This window comes from Triticum aestivum, chromosome 7B (genome assembly GCF_018294505.1).
Source record: "Triticum aestivum cultivar Chinese Spring chromosome 7B, IWGSC CS RefSeq v2.1, whole genome shotgun sequence".
Lineage (NCBI taxonomy): Eukaryota > Viridiplantae > Streptophyta > Magnoliopsida > Poales > Poaceae > Triticum > Triticum aestivum.
This window is the reverse complement of record NC_057813.1, coordinates 3,973,499-3,988,549: the sequence shown is the minus strand read 5'-3', so window position 1 is coordinate 3,988,549 and position 15,051 is coordinate 3,973,499.

The following is a 15,051-nucleotide window of genomic DNA, read 5'->3' as shown; positions in this document are numbered from 1 at the left end:
GTAGGAAATTCTGGTGCGTGGTGTAGTGTCTTCCCCTTCTGGTACCGGCGCGTCCTTCATTTTTTCCATCTCAAGCTAGCATATTGAGGAAAATGATAGGCATTGGTGGAGAAACCAAACCAGCACACAAATGGATTATTTGAAGTAACCAAACCAGCACACAAAATCTATACAAGAAGATGATGACTAGTGACCTGGAGACATGCAATTGGAACAATATGATCGCTTCATTAAGCCTACAATGATGGTTCTATATAAGATGGCTTCCCGACTAACATTCAGATCAAATTTCATCGTGTCATAAAAATGCAACAAATAGCTACAACAAGTTCTGATATCTTTGTTGAACTATCAAACAACATCAAAGCATGGAACACAAAGTGTGTGAATCAAACAGCATGGAACTATCTTCATTAAGCTGTTCTGATATCTTCATTAAGCCTAACATGGAACTATAAGCATGGAACTATCAAACAACATCAAAGCATGGAACTGGCTCCGAATCAAACAACATCAAATCATCAAAGCATCAAACAGCATCAAAGCTGGCTGTGAATCAAACAGGGCATGGACAAAGCATGGAGTGACTTACTATAGCAGTCTTGACTGGCCCCGAAAACCCGTGCTTCTTGCTGTTGTGGGTGGCCTTAAAATAGTCAATCGCAGACAGCTCCTCACCCTTATGCTCTTCTTTCTGAAATGTTTTTCAACAAAAATCAAAATGTTATTCAGCAAGAATCAGAAATGTTATTCAACGAGGATCAAAGGGTAAGGTCTCTAGAGAAGTTCTCACAGTGGCAAAAATGTGTGTTGTGTAGTGCCTGGAACTAGCTCTCTGATTGTACATGACTTTTTCTCGATTCATCTTGTTCGACACACAGGTTTCCTACAAAAAAGCATACTGTCAGCATGATCTAGCACTAGCATATCATGTGTAGAACATACAACATCAAACAAAGCAGAGACAAACGTTGTGTCTTGGGGTAGACCACATCTCCACCAGAGCTTGCCATTCAGCATCCGTCAGATCAGACACCGGAGACTTAATGCTGACTTTATTTGCGGCTACGGTATCAAAATACTTCTTCTTGATCTGATGGCGTCTGTTCTTTGAATTTTTCTGCAGAATATCTTTGCACGCGGTCTTAATGGTCTCCGAGTCTGTGTTCATCTCAAAATTTGCGTACCAAGACAACAAACAAGGTAGGAACAATATTAGTGATCATGCATAGGTGTAACAGAAAATAGATAGCACATTAACTATGAAGCAAGTAGCTTACATCAACTTTCCTAGTGTAGTTCTCCAATAGACTAGCATTTTTTGTATAGCTTGAAGTGAGGAAGAACCGGTAGATGGCTTCTTGCAATGAGTCCACACTCAGAAGCAAGCTTTGCTGACTACAGAGGCTTCTCTGGACGCTTCATCCCTTCGGCAATTTGGATAGGCACCTTGCTGCCAAGCGACTTGGTGATCCTCTCTAGCCCTTTGCCCTTTCTCAGTCTAGTCTTGGTAGTCATTGCATCTGAAAATGAAATTGAACTCATAAATTAGAATATAAATCGATAAATGCAGGAATCGACAAAAGCATACATGATCATTCCATTTGGAAAATGTAGGAGTAAAAGATAGCATTGCAAAGGTCAACTTGCCTGATTGAAGCACAAGCTGTTGTTCTTCTTCATTGATGATAGCATTCCTGTCAATAGAAGGTGCAACAGGGCTAAGGTTTGTGTGGACAGTGCCTGCTTCATCAATGCAGATGGTTCCTCCTTCATCTAGGCAGACAGTGCCACTTCCATCCATGCTGAGAGTGGTTCCTTCATCCATGGGCGGCAACTCATCACCCATTTGCACCGAGGTCTTAGAGTCCATGCGCAGCAGACTTTCCTGATGGTCCATCGCAGTCACCATCTTTGCTTTCTGCCTTGTGACTCTATCAAGGGGCAGGTTCATCAGGTTCCAGGAGCCTCTTTTTTTGTCCTGGAGTTGGGGCCATCACCCTTCCCGGAGGCATTGCAGTAGATGTTTCTGAGCTCTTCTTCTTCTTGATGACTGTCTTCTTAACACCAGACCTCTTCGTCCTAGATTCCTTCAGTGCCTCATATAAACAGCACAGAAAAAAGCATTAGATCACAAGAGAAATATGTGAGCACAAGGAATAACCTAGCATAAAAGAACCCCAGCCCTCCAAGCAAGACAGAGTTTGCACCTTAACAGTCTTGTTCACTACAACATCATCCACTTCCTCTCCATCAATAACTTCATCGTCCTTAGGATTGTACTCTGGGTCATCATTGATAACTCCACTACCTTCTTGAACCTCATCACTTCTACCTTCTTGTACACCATTTGTTTTCCTAATCATCGATGCTATTGCACCGATGCCAAGGGACTGGAACATCCGATTGTTCCTCATGATATTTCTAGCCCTAACCTTCTCATACTCGGTGAGAGGCTCTTCTTTGCATGATAAAGGAAACGTAACTATTAGGTGAATGTTTGGAATGCATGGACAGACAGCCAAACATATCTTATGAAATTTTATTATCATTTAATCCTAGTTATTCAGGTAAGGAAGACTAACAGCACACAGGCACAATTAAGCCAGCTTTTTCAGATTGCAGCAATACATTTCACTTAGCATATTAAGACATAGATTTCATGAAACTGACAGTATAACCACAAGGAGCAAGTTGCATACCAACGGTTGGCCTCATGTTTGACCTTGTCATCCTTTCCATGGATGATCTTGAGGTGGTGCTTGCAAAATAGAATAAACAACAATCAGATACAACAGGGAGAAAGTAAAATGATGCACTAGTATCAATAAAGGAAAGCATTTGGACCATCATGCACATACATGTAATACATGTGAAACAAACTTGATGGATCAACAATATAGTGATCTAGTTCTATTAATTAAGCAAACATGTAAGTGCACTAAACAAGCATGCATGTACACTAGTAGCAAGTAAGCAAAGTGCATAAGTGCTACTAATACAAGCAAGCAAGCAAGCAAAGTGCTACTGATAGAAACAAGCAAGCAATGAAGGAAATTGAAGAGAAGCAAGCAAGTACTATTGATACAAACCCTAATTAATAAGCAAGCAAGTAGCTTCTTCTCCAAGTTATACTTATACTAGCAAGTACTGCTGATGGAAACCCTAATTAAGCATGTATGCTAGCAAGCAACATGTATGCTAGCAAGCAAGCAACATGAACTAGTGATAGCAAAGTGCTAATGATAGCAAACCCCAGTAGTGCTACTGATAGCAAAGTGCTACAAGCAATCAAGTACATGTTGATACAAACCCTAGTTGCAAGCAAGCAAAGTGCATAAGAGCTCTCTTTCCTTCCCCAGTCCCCACATGATCACATATACATCATGTGGTAAATCTGACAACGTCTCGTGCTAGTATTAGTATAGCACAATGGTCTATAGTATATGATTGGTACTGTGACAACACTATCAGGTAAACCATGAATGGCAGATGGACTTAATCATTTAGTATTAGTATAGCTCACAGGAATGGCAATGTCTTGTGCTAGTATTAGTATAGCTCACAGTAATGGCAGATGGACTTAATCATTTAGTAATGAACACCATGAATTAACTAGACCAACCCAGAGAGCATATATCACACCTACATGAACTACTCTAGTAGTACAGTGAGCAGAAAGCTTTCTATATGTAAACCAAAGCATAGCAAGAGCTCACAGGATAGAAACCAAACATGAATGGGAACCTACAAACCCTAGATAGCATGGGAACAACAACTACAGAGCTTTAGATTTAGTGGTGACCATAATCAAGAACAAATAACAGAGTGCCACAACAAGCAAAACAAATCGAACACCCAAAAAGAATAACATCCTTGTTCTAGCAAATACAAAACAGGGAGAAGGCTTCAAAGGAAGATTTCTCAAAGAACATGTAGCCATTTCTATGAAGATGCAAATGGATATCAATACTTCACACAATGGCACAACAATTACATCACAATAGCTTACTCCAGGTTCTTATTTAACTCAAGAGGTGGCGCTAAACTAACCAAGTAAATTTAAAAGGAATATGCAATATAATCCAAAACTTCAGTACCTGCTAGGGATTCCAAAGAGAAAACTACTACATCATGTTAACTATTAGTATGGCTACAAACAACCTCTTACAGACATGAACTTCAATGTCATCAAGCAAGCAAATCACTATGACTACAGATTAACAAAGCATAACAAGGATTAACAAAGCAAATGGCTCTGAAGTAATACACTATGACAAGTAAAGATTAACAAACCATAACATGGATTGGCAACAGAGGGAGAGGGAGATAGAGATGGACAAAAACCTGCTTTTGTGGTAGCCGTGCTTGAGCTCCTCCTCCTGATGCTCCTCAATGACCTGCATGACAAACAAGGCCATGGATGAGCCGCCACAGGGCATCCACATGACAACACAAAACATCAAGCAACGATATTGACAGGGATGCAAAATCAAAATAGAGCATACAAAAACTAGATTAAAGAACCACCTCCCCACAAAACCCTAACCCCATGAATCCATCCCCATCTCAAAATCACATTACCAACGACATGAACCCTAACCCCATGAACAAGAAGGATATCATCCCATGAATGCTAACCCCATGAATCCATCCCCATCCCCATGAAGAAGAACCCTAACCACCAAGAGATCCTAACCCTAACCATCAAAAGATACTAACCCTAGAAGATGCACCATGAGATCCACCGAACCACCAGAAAATCCTAACCCTAACCATCAGGAGATCCTAACCCTAGAACATCGAGGGGAGTACCTGTCATCGTGTTGTAGATGATGCAGCGGTGGCTCCTGTCGCAGCCGTCGCTCGCGTCTACCCTCTTGTCGCCACCATCGTTGATGTAGTGGAGCGGAGCGGCGATTCGTCGTCGGGGAGCAGAGCGGGGCGGGGCAGAGCAGAGGAGGAGGGGCTAGGGTTGCGGGGTGGGGAGAGGGGAGGGGGGATTCGTCGGGGCTGGGAGGTGGGGAATGAAGGGGCAGAGCAGAGGACGGGCGGCGGGGCGGCACAGAGCATGGGAGGGAGTGGTCGTTGGCGGGGCGACTCGAGGAGGGAGAAGCTAGGGTTCGTCGGGGAGAGGGGAGGGGAATGGGGAAATTTTGGGAGGGGAGGGGTGGCGGTGCGGCACGGAGCGGTGCAGCGTGAAGCAGGGGAGGGGCGGCGGGGTGGCGCGGAGCAAGGGAGGGGCGGCGGGGCGGTGCGGAGCAAGGGAGGGGCGGCGACGCGGAGCTGGGTTCGTCGGCGCGGAGGTGGGTTCGGCAGCAGAGCAGAGGAGGGAGTGTTGCGGGATGGGGAATGGGGAGTGGGATAGGGTTGCGGGCGGGGAGGGGAGATTTTGGGAGGGGAGGGGATCCCGCGTGTTAGTGGGAGAGGGAGTGGTGGGACCCGCCTGGTAGTGGGAGAGGGAGTGGAGGGAGTGGAGGGAAATTTTGGGAGAGGGAAATTTTGGTAGAGGGAAAATTTTGGTGGAGGGAAAATTTTGGTGTGGGAGGGAAATTCTTTTGGGTTTGGGGGTAGAAAAAATAGGGTTTTTTTGTAAAGTTTGTAGAAATCATGGTTAAAATCATACCGAGTAGCTCAATAAAACACCAGTATTGCAAGCTTAGTATTTTTGCTAGTTGGTAGGCCACATTTGATGATGTGACGCGATGGTCTCCCATTTTTTGAATTTTTTGAATTTTTATGGTGTTTTAAAAAACTGGCCGATTTCATCGCGGCGGCCGTCCGTGGCTAGGGTTTGAGCCGTGCAAATCCATTGTCGATTCTGTGATGAAATGCCTACCTGTGAAGCTAAAAAGCATTTTTGGCAAAAATAACAGGCAAGCTATGGAGGACCCGCAGTTCAAATTCTAGCTGGTTCCAACTGAATCAGCCAAAGGTGGTCTGAATTGCCGGGAGTAGCTACGAGGGTCGGAAATGCATGCTTTTTGGCGAACGTCCGTAAAATAGGGTCTACTTTGAGATAGACATGGAATGGCGCCGTTTAGGGTGACCCTCCTTGTAGCCGTTTCACGAAAAATGCATGTCTTTAGCATTCAAAAAATGAAAAATGGTTTTTCTTGTTAAACAAGTTGGAACCTCGCTTTGGCAACATTGTTTCCCATCACAAGACGGAGGCATGCGCCAAATTTGGGCATATTATGAGAAACTATTCATCGGATGCGGCCATATCATTGCTAGTTTGGCTTGAAAGCCATGAGTCTTCGTTCATGGTAGGTCGTTTTTGAGAACACTTTTTCAAGAAAACATCCATATTGCAAGTTTAGTATTTTTGCTAGTTGGTAAGCCACATTTGATGATGTGACGCAGAGGTCTCCCATTTTTTGTTTTTTTGAATTTTTTACAGTGTTTCCAAAAACCGGCCGATTTCGTCGCGGCGGCCGTCCGTGGCTAGGGTTTGAGCCGTGCCAATCTGGTGTCGATTCTGTGATGAAATGCCTACCTTGTAGGCGCTTCACGAAAAACGCATGTCTTTAGCATTCAAAAAATGAAAAACGGTTTTTGAATTTTTTACGGTGTTTTCAAAAGCCGGCGGATTTCGTCATGGCGGTCGTCCGTGGCTAGGGTTTGAGTCATGTTTTTAGCATTCAAAAAATGAAACTTATATTGTTTCATACATGAGCATGCATAAAAACCCATAATTTTATCTTTCATCCATGAGCATGCATAAAAAATTTCAATTCCCATCAATTACCAAACTGAATATTCATTGTTAAGAAATTGACATGTTTAGATGACACTGTCATACAGCATCCATGTGCATGCACAAAATTAAACCTGACATACTTAAAATTGACATGTTCAGATTACACTAACAAGCTTAAACCTAACATGCTTAACATTGCCACTTCATTTTCTTAACATCTTCACTCCTCCTTCTTCTCCTTCATCAACCAGATGCGCTTAGAGTGGCAAATCCCAACGCGGATGTACTCCTCTACCACAATTGGCATGGTCCTGTCGCCCAGCTGTGGAATCGCCGGTGCCACTACCATCGCGAGGTCATCGTTAGGCACCACTATCGCGAGGTCAGCGTCAGACACCACAATCGCGAGGTCGTCGTCAGCCACCACCATAGCAGGGTCGTCATCAGCCACCACCATAGCAAGGTCGTCGTCAGCCACCACCATAGCAAGGTCGTCGTCGGACAGAATAGGCTGCACCTCCCCGCTCTGCTCCTCGTCATCCCCGCTGTGCTCCTCTTCTTGCCCACTCTGCTCCTCGTCATCCCCGCTCTGCTCCTCGTCATCCCCGCTGCTGCTCCCATTGCCTGGCCAAATGCAACAAAGTGTGAACATGGTGTTGTCGTCCTGCTGGTAGAGGAAGCCAAAAGGACAGGAAGAAGAGAGGTAGAGAGCTTACTGGCATCGTCGTCGTGCTGGTAGTACATGCGGCACATGGTGTTGTCGAACATCTTCACGGTGAACATGGCTTTGCTGTCGTAGCGGAAGACAAGGAAGTACTCGAGCTGTAGCTCATGGGCGCGGGCGAAATGCTCCCAGCCGGGCCCTAGGTACATGTGGCCTTCACCATCGAACACCACCAACACGTCCCACAGCCTGTGAAGCCCGCTGCCGGCCTCCCGCAGCTTCACTTTGTGGGGCTCACGATCGGCGAGCATCTTCGCAAACTTGTCAGGCAGCCTCTGCAGCGAGGGTCAAGCAGTGGTTAATTGTGGCAATCAAGCACTAGACAGCAGAGTGATGATAAAGAAATGAGTGATGATAACATTCCAAGAACTAGACAGCAGTGGTTAATTGTGACATACCTGCCTACTGTAAGATTTCTCAATTACGATCTCGAAGAACTCGAAACCTTCCAAGCCAGCCATCTCACTTATCTGAAAAGTAGCATTGTAAATTAAACAACAAGTTATCATAAATAGGACTGGACATAAATAGGAAACAAGCACTTCAAAACAGTAGAATATTTACTACATGTGTTTGCCAGGGCCTCAATTTGGAATATTTACTATAAATGGCAATGGCCTCATTTTTCTCCTACTCTATCTTGGCAAAGGGGCAATGAGTAGAAGAAGAACATCAGCATCAACATCAACAGCACCCATCAACATTTCTGATGGCAAAAACATCAACAGACACACAAACTTGAGCATGTGCACTCATAAATGTAATGTTTCTTGGCCACTAAGCTAGAGAAGAATGTAATGTTTCCATACTTGAGCATGTTCAGTTTAAAAGAATATAAATAAGCAAGAATCCATGCATATCAAAAGTTGGCATCTACTACTGCTACTACTCTGCCCATGTTCATGCAGGTCACTACAACTGCATATGCAGGCATCCCACTGCAGCACAAGACTTGATAACAAGAATAACCACAACTAGTAACAGCAGTCTACCACACTGTCAGAATTCAGTTAATTACAGCAACAGCAACAGCAGAATTCAAAAGCAACAGAATTTAGTTAACTACACTACCAACAATGTATACCACACTACCAACAGAATTCAATGTACCACACTACTAACAGAATTCAACAACAACAACAGTCTACCACAGAATTCAGTTAATTACATTGTCCTTCATCTCCACACTATCAGCAATCTACCAACAGCAACAACATAGTAATCTACAACAGCATAGCAATTCAACCACACTAAATCCACCAACAGAGCATTCGAAATCCACCATCATCCACCACACATAGCAATTCAAGCACAACCCCAAACCCTAGAAAAAATAACATGGCGCTGATGGATATGAAAAACACATATTTGCATCAACCAAGCATAGCCCCATACAACTTACCACACAAAGCAGAAGAGAAAGGTGAGGATATGAAGCGGATGGCTTACCTACGCCGGAGTCCGAGGAGAAGTGGTCACCAACGGCGCAGGGGAAGCCGCACGGGAGGCGTCGGACAAGCAGACGAGCAGAGGCGCGGGAGGAGAAGAGGCCTAAAATAGCGCAAAATTTGTATGAACCCTAATCAAACCCTAATCCAATCTAGGCGGCGGCAAGAACCCAAATCTAATCATAACAGTAAATCCAATCTAGGGAGAGGAAGAGGAAGCGGATTCATACCTCAGGAGAGTCGGTGACAAGAGAGAGGAGTCGGTGGCGGTGGGAGAGGAATGAGCCGGCGGCAGCGGAGAGGAGGAGTGGAGAGGGGGGGTGGGGAAAAGAGTGGATAGGAGGAGGAGCGGGCCCAATTGTCAGCGAGTGGTTTGATATATTGAAAAGGGTGGGCATAGAGTACAAAACTAACAACCTCTTCCTAGCCCAGTGGTAGAAACCAAGTGAACTAAGCGCATGGTCGTGGGTTCGAGCCCCCGAGCGCGCATATTTTTTGACCACGCGCATATTTTTGGTAGCTTGGGTACAATAGCAGAATGGCCCACTTGTCAGCGAGTGGGTCGAGTGGCCCACTTGTCAGTTAGGTGTGTGCTTGATACTTGACTAGTTTGATATATTCAAAAGGGTTGGCATAGAGTGGAAGACTAATAGTCTCGTCCTAGCCCAGTGGTAGAAACATAGTGAAACAAGCGCATGGTCGTGGGTTCGAGTCCCCGCTGGCGCATATTTTTTTGCTCACAATGAAATGGGTTCACTTGAAGCAAAATTCAGTTAAAATAGCATCTTCAGTTCAAAAAAACTACTAAATGATCACAAAAACTACTAGACAACATTCTGTATGATCTGACCAAAACTTGAACTAAAGATGTTCAAAAAATCTTATGTATGATCATTTTGCAATCTTTTGCATTACAAGACAACATTTTGACAACATTCCGAGCACAACAGCTCCATGCCATCAGAACACAACTTCATTTTGATATCCAAAATGCACAACAAGTGTTTTGCATCCAAAATTCTTACAAAATACTACAATCATCAGGATCACATCAAATGCTTACGCAAGGAAATCAAATGTTTTGCATTTTGCATCAAATACAGCCATCAGGATCACACCACTACAGCCATGAGGATCACACCACTGCAGCCATCAGGATCTTCAAGCATTTTGCTACCTAGAGATAATTGTAGTACATCAGGATCACCATGCATATGCACAAGAAGGAAAACTACAGAGAGTTAGAAGGATCACCAAGGAGACCAAATTTACCTTCATGTCCATTCGCTACTCATCGTCGTCGATACGAAAACAAGGAACTCTATGCCCACTCCTGTTTTCCTCATCAGCACTACAATATTGCAGCAAAGTATGATCAGTCTGGTTTTCCTCATCCTCGCTCTCATGGCCATCCGCTACCACCTTTCTTCTTTTCTTGATGCCTTCAACTGTTGCAGCACCAACGATCACACGTTCCCGGTCCCTTCGCACTCTGCTTTGCACCGGAACTTCCATAGAGTCATCATCAACTTGCAACAGAACTTCCGTAGAGTCATCATCTTGGTATGTTAGTCCACCATCACCGGGGCCCTTTTCCACTTCTGTTTCAGTCACACTTCACAAGTGTCTGTGCTCAAAGTTTTGCACAACTCGCCATTTTCCATGCAAAAGAGTGTCTGGCAGATAAAACACCATTGTTGCTTGTGTTGTTAGAATAAAGGGATCACTCTTATAGCAGCACCTTGTAGTGTTGATGCTTTTGAAGTGGCCATCATATTTGACAAAAGAGTCTCTCTTCTTCTTGCTACCAAGCTCAAACCAGTCATAGCGAAATAAGACAACCGAGCGATGGATGCCTCCACTAGAGTTGTACTGCAACTCTACGATGCTTCTCAACTAACCATAGAAGTCAATGATCTCACGATCATGTGACCCCTCAGTGACGATTCCACTATTCTGTGTCTTCCTTTTTTCCTCGTGGTCAACGGTGTGGTACCGGACACCGTCAGCAATGCATGATGAATACACTCTCATTCGCTTATCCGGTAAGCATGCCAAAGCAAATAGATCATCACTGACCTTCTTATCCTCATGCAACTTTCCAATCTGCACAAATAAACCATTTAGCAAACAATGGTATTTAACAATTGGTGAATAACACAGAAAACATAAAACATGTGGCCAAAGAGCTCACATGATTCTTAAACCACTTAGCAAACCCCTTGGCAACCCTTTTATCAACATGGATATTGCTTTCTTCCTGATTTAACTCTTCCTTGCATTTCCTGCAATGCCAACAAAACATGTGAATTAAAACATTAGGCTGGTGCCAACCCAAGCAAAAATATATATATATAATGAGTGCACAAGATATAACGTACTTGATATATGGTAGAACCTCAGCGCAATTGCTGAGCACAAACCAAACCATCTTGTCATACTCATCACCAGCGTCCAAGTATTGTGAGGCTCCAAGAAAGTTCACACCATGGTTGAAAACAGAGACATCACCACTTTGCGAATCAGACTGCTCTATATTTCTGCCTGGCCGGTTCCATCTTGTTTCCACATCGCCAAAGTATCTAGAGCAAAAATTCAAGCACTCGTCAACGACATATGCTTCAGCAATAGAACCTTCAGGTCTTGCCGTGTTTCGCACATAACGCTTACAAGTAAGCAGCCTTCTTTCGATTGGGTACATCCAACCGTATTGCACAGGGCCTCTAAGCATTGCCTCTTTTGGTAAGTGCACCACCAAATGGACCATCACGGTGAAGAAAGCTGGAGGGAAAATCTTCTCGAGCTTGCAAAGAATAATTGGGATTTCTTTTTCAAGTCTTTCCAGGACAGTTAACTTGAGTGTTTTGCAGCATAGTTCTCTAAAGAAATTTCCGAGCTCAGCAACCGTTTCATATATATCCTTGTCCATGATTCCTCGGAGGCCCGCCGGTAAAATCCTTTGGAGGAGGATGTGACAATCATGGGTTTTCAGTACTGAAAGCTTGAATCCATCAGAAGTAACACACTTTGCTAGGTTAGCAGCATAACCATCTGGAAATTTCACCACTCTTAGGAATTAACTGAATATAAGCTTTTGTTCTTTACTCATTGTATACCATGCTCGTGGCATTTCAAATGAATCTTCATCTGCATTGTGCTGTAGATGCAAATCTTCTCTTATGCCCATGTCCTCCAAATAAGCCTAGAACTAGCCGTGTCCTTTGTCTTCCCTTCAATGTTCAGAAACGTCCCTAGCAGATTCTCGCATATGTTTTTCTCAATGTGCATTACATCGAGATTATGCCTTAATTTCAGATCAGCCCAGTATGGCAGGTCCCACAAACAAGACCTCCGGTCCCAACATTAACCTTCCTCACGCTTTCTTTTCTTCGCCAGCTTTCCTGGTCTCACATCTTTCAGCTTTTCAAGTTGCTGCTCCAGCTCTTATTTAGTGAATTCAGCTGGCTTGTCACGGGTTTCATTCTCACCATTAAAATCTTTGCTTCTTTGCTAGTGATGGTTTCGGGGAAGAAAGCGGCTGCCCAATATAGCAGATCTTTCTCCTTATTCTCTTTGAGCAAGGGCCTTTGTCACAATGGACACAAGCCTGATAACCCGCTGTGATCCTCCTAGACAGAGTGTGCAGAGCCGGGAAATCATGGATGGACCATATGATTGCAGCACATAGATTGAACTTTTCTTCCAGACTCAAGACATCGTATGTAGGTACACCAGTCTAGAGCTGGAGCAGTTCTTCTACAAGGGGCTTCTTAAAGACATCAAAATCCTTTCCTGGAGACTCTGGACCCAGGATAAGCAATGACATCATGAAGTTGGACTGATCCATGCATGCCCATGGTGGCAGGTTGTACGGCACCACAAAAACTGGCCACATGCTATAAGACGTGCTCATGTTCCCAAACGGATTAAACCCATCTGTGGCAATGCCAAGTTTTATGTTCCTTGGATCTGCAGAAAAATCTAAATGTATACGGTCAAACTCTTTCCATGCCTCTTCGTCCGCTGGATGGCTCAGCTCATTGTCCACAGGTTGCCGCTTCAGCTTGTGCCACTGTACCTCACGCGATGATTTCTTCGAGATGAACATCCGCTGCAGCCTTGGTATCAAGGGAAAGTGCCTCAGTACCTTCTCCGGCATTGACTTCTTCCCATCAGCATCTTTCCACCTAGATGCATTGCATTTTGGACAGTTGTCATGCTTTGCTAAATCCTTCCGAAACAAGACATAGTTATTTGGGCACACATGTAATGAGACATAACCTAACCCGAGCCCGCGGATTATGCTAAATGCTTCATCATAAGATCTGGGAACACAACTATCAGGGAATTGTAAGCTCAAAAGACGGAGTATTGCGTTGAATGCGGCATTGCTAATCCGGTAGAAAGACTTGATGTGGAGTAACTTCACGGTGAAGGTAAGTCTTGAAAATTTACCCCCTTCATGAGCTGCGCGCTTCGCCTCCTCTAACACCTCAGCAAACAACAACTTCTGTCCATCAGCATGATCTTCAGCATCGTACAAATCCTTCAATAGGTCAGGAATCCTATCATCTTCATGCCCATCCTCTTCCTCCAAAATAGCATTATCTCGCAAAACCTTTTCCATGAAATCAATGCTAGCATCACCACCACCCATCATATGAGGGACCTCTGTATCAGCTTCAAAATGTTGAGGTTGACTATCTAAAGGTTCTCCATGATATATCCATCTATCATATGTGCTGGACATCCCATTAAGAAGCAGATGATCTTCCACTCTTCCTTGAGCCTTTCTTGAACGGTTGAGTCATTCGCATCATGGGCAAAGAATGTGAGCATTGTTGGCAAAATTTGCCCGAACAAAAGCCATGAAATCATCAACTCCTTTCATATGTTCTTTCAAAAACTTTTTAACTCCTTTTCTAATCCAGCTTCTGTCCATCTGCCAAAGACAACAAATTGTTGCAACTTAGCAAATCAATCTAAGTGCATCAACATTAATTAATGAAAATGGATGGAAGTAATGGAAGCTAAAATTCCATAAAATAAGGTAGGCACCCAACTTTATATGCTAACTGCCTAAGCACAACATTCAACTATTTCCAATTTCTCACTACTTTAGTCCAGTTCACATGGTTTACTGATTTCACATGGGAGCAATAAAAAGTAGTTCAAATGGAAATACAGATTTCACATGGGAGAAAAGAAAAGCTAACTAAAATATGATGGTTCACAAAAAATAGAGGTGGTTAAACAACCAACAATAACAATATATGCTGCCACTAAGAACTATTTTGGTTAAACCACCAACAATAACACCACTGTCAATTTACATGAATGCCATTTCCAAGATTGCATCAAATCTACATCAATGAGAGTTTCCTAGTTTACATCTAATCTACATCAATATTCAGGTCCTTTAACAGATTTGAGGCTGAAATTTCAGAGGTGTAACATCAAATCTACATCAACCCCAGGATCCCGTTTCAGGGAAAGACCAACTTGAGCTCTGTTCCATTGATTGTTGACAACATAATTTACCAGTAACAATTGACTGAATTCCAAAAGAATTCTTAACAATTTCATCAACAACAATTCTCCTAATAATTTCATCAACAGAAATTCTCTTCACAATTTCTACCAAATTCATCAATGACATTTCCAAGAGATTTTTCCAAGCTTACAACAAACCTACATCAAATCACTCTATGTGTGTGGAGATTCTCCTAACAAATCTACATCAAATCATTGACATCAACAGAGAGGAGAGGGGGAAGAGGAGGGGGGGGGGGAAGGAGAGGGGTGCATACATGGGCGAGGTCTGCTTGCGGCGGTGGCGACTCCCCCATGCTCGGCGGTGGCGAGTCCCCCATGCGTGGGCGAGGCGAGCGGCGAGGTCGCCGTTCCTGTTGTGGGCCCCGCCCCTGCCCCCGCCTCCGCCCCTACTGGTTGCTTCCGCTGCGAGGCTGTGGGCGAGGTCACCTGCAGCGAGGTCGTGGGCAAGGCGAGGTTGCTTTGGCCGCCGGCCCCGGCCGCCGGCCCCGGCCGCCGGCCGCCGCCCGCCGCCCGTCGCCCACCGGCCCCGCCCTCGTCCGAGCGACCCCTGCTGGTTGCTTCCGCCGCCGCCCGCCGCCACCTGGTCGGAAGACCTAGAATACCTAGAAAAACGCTAAGTG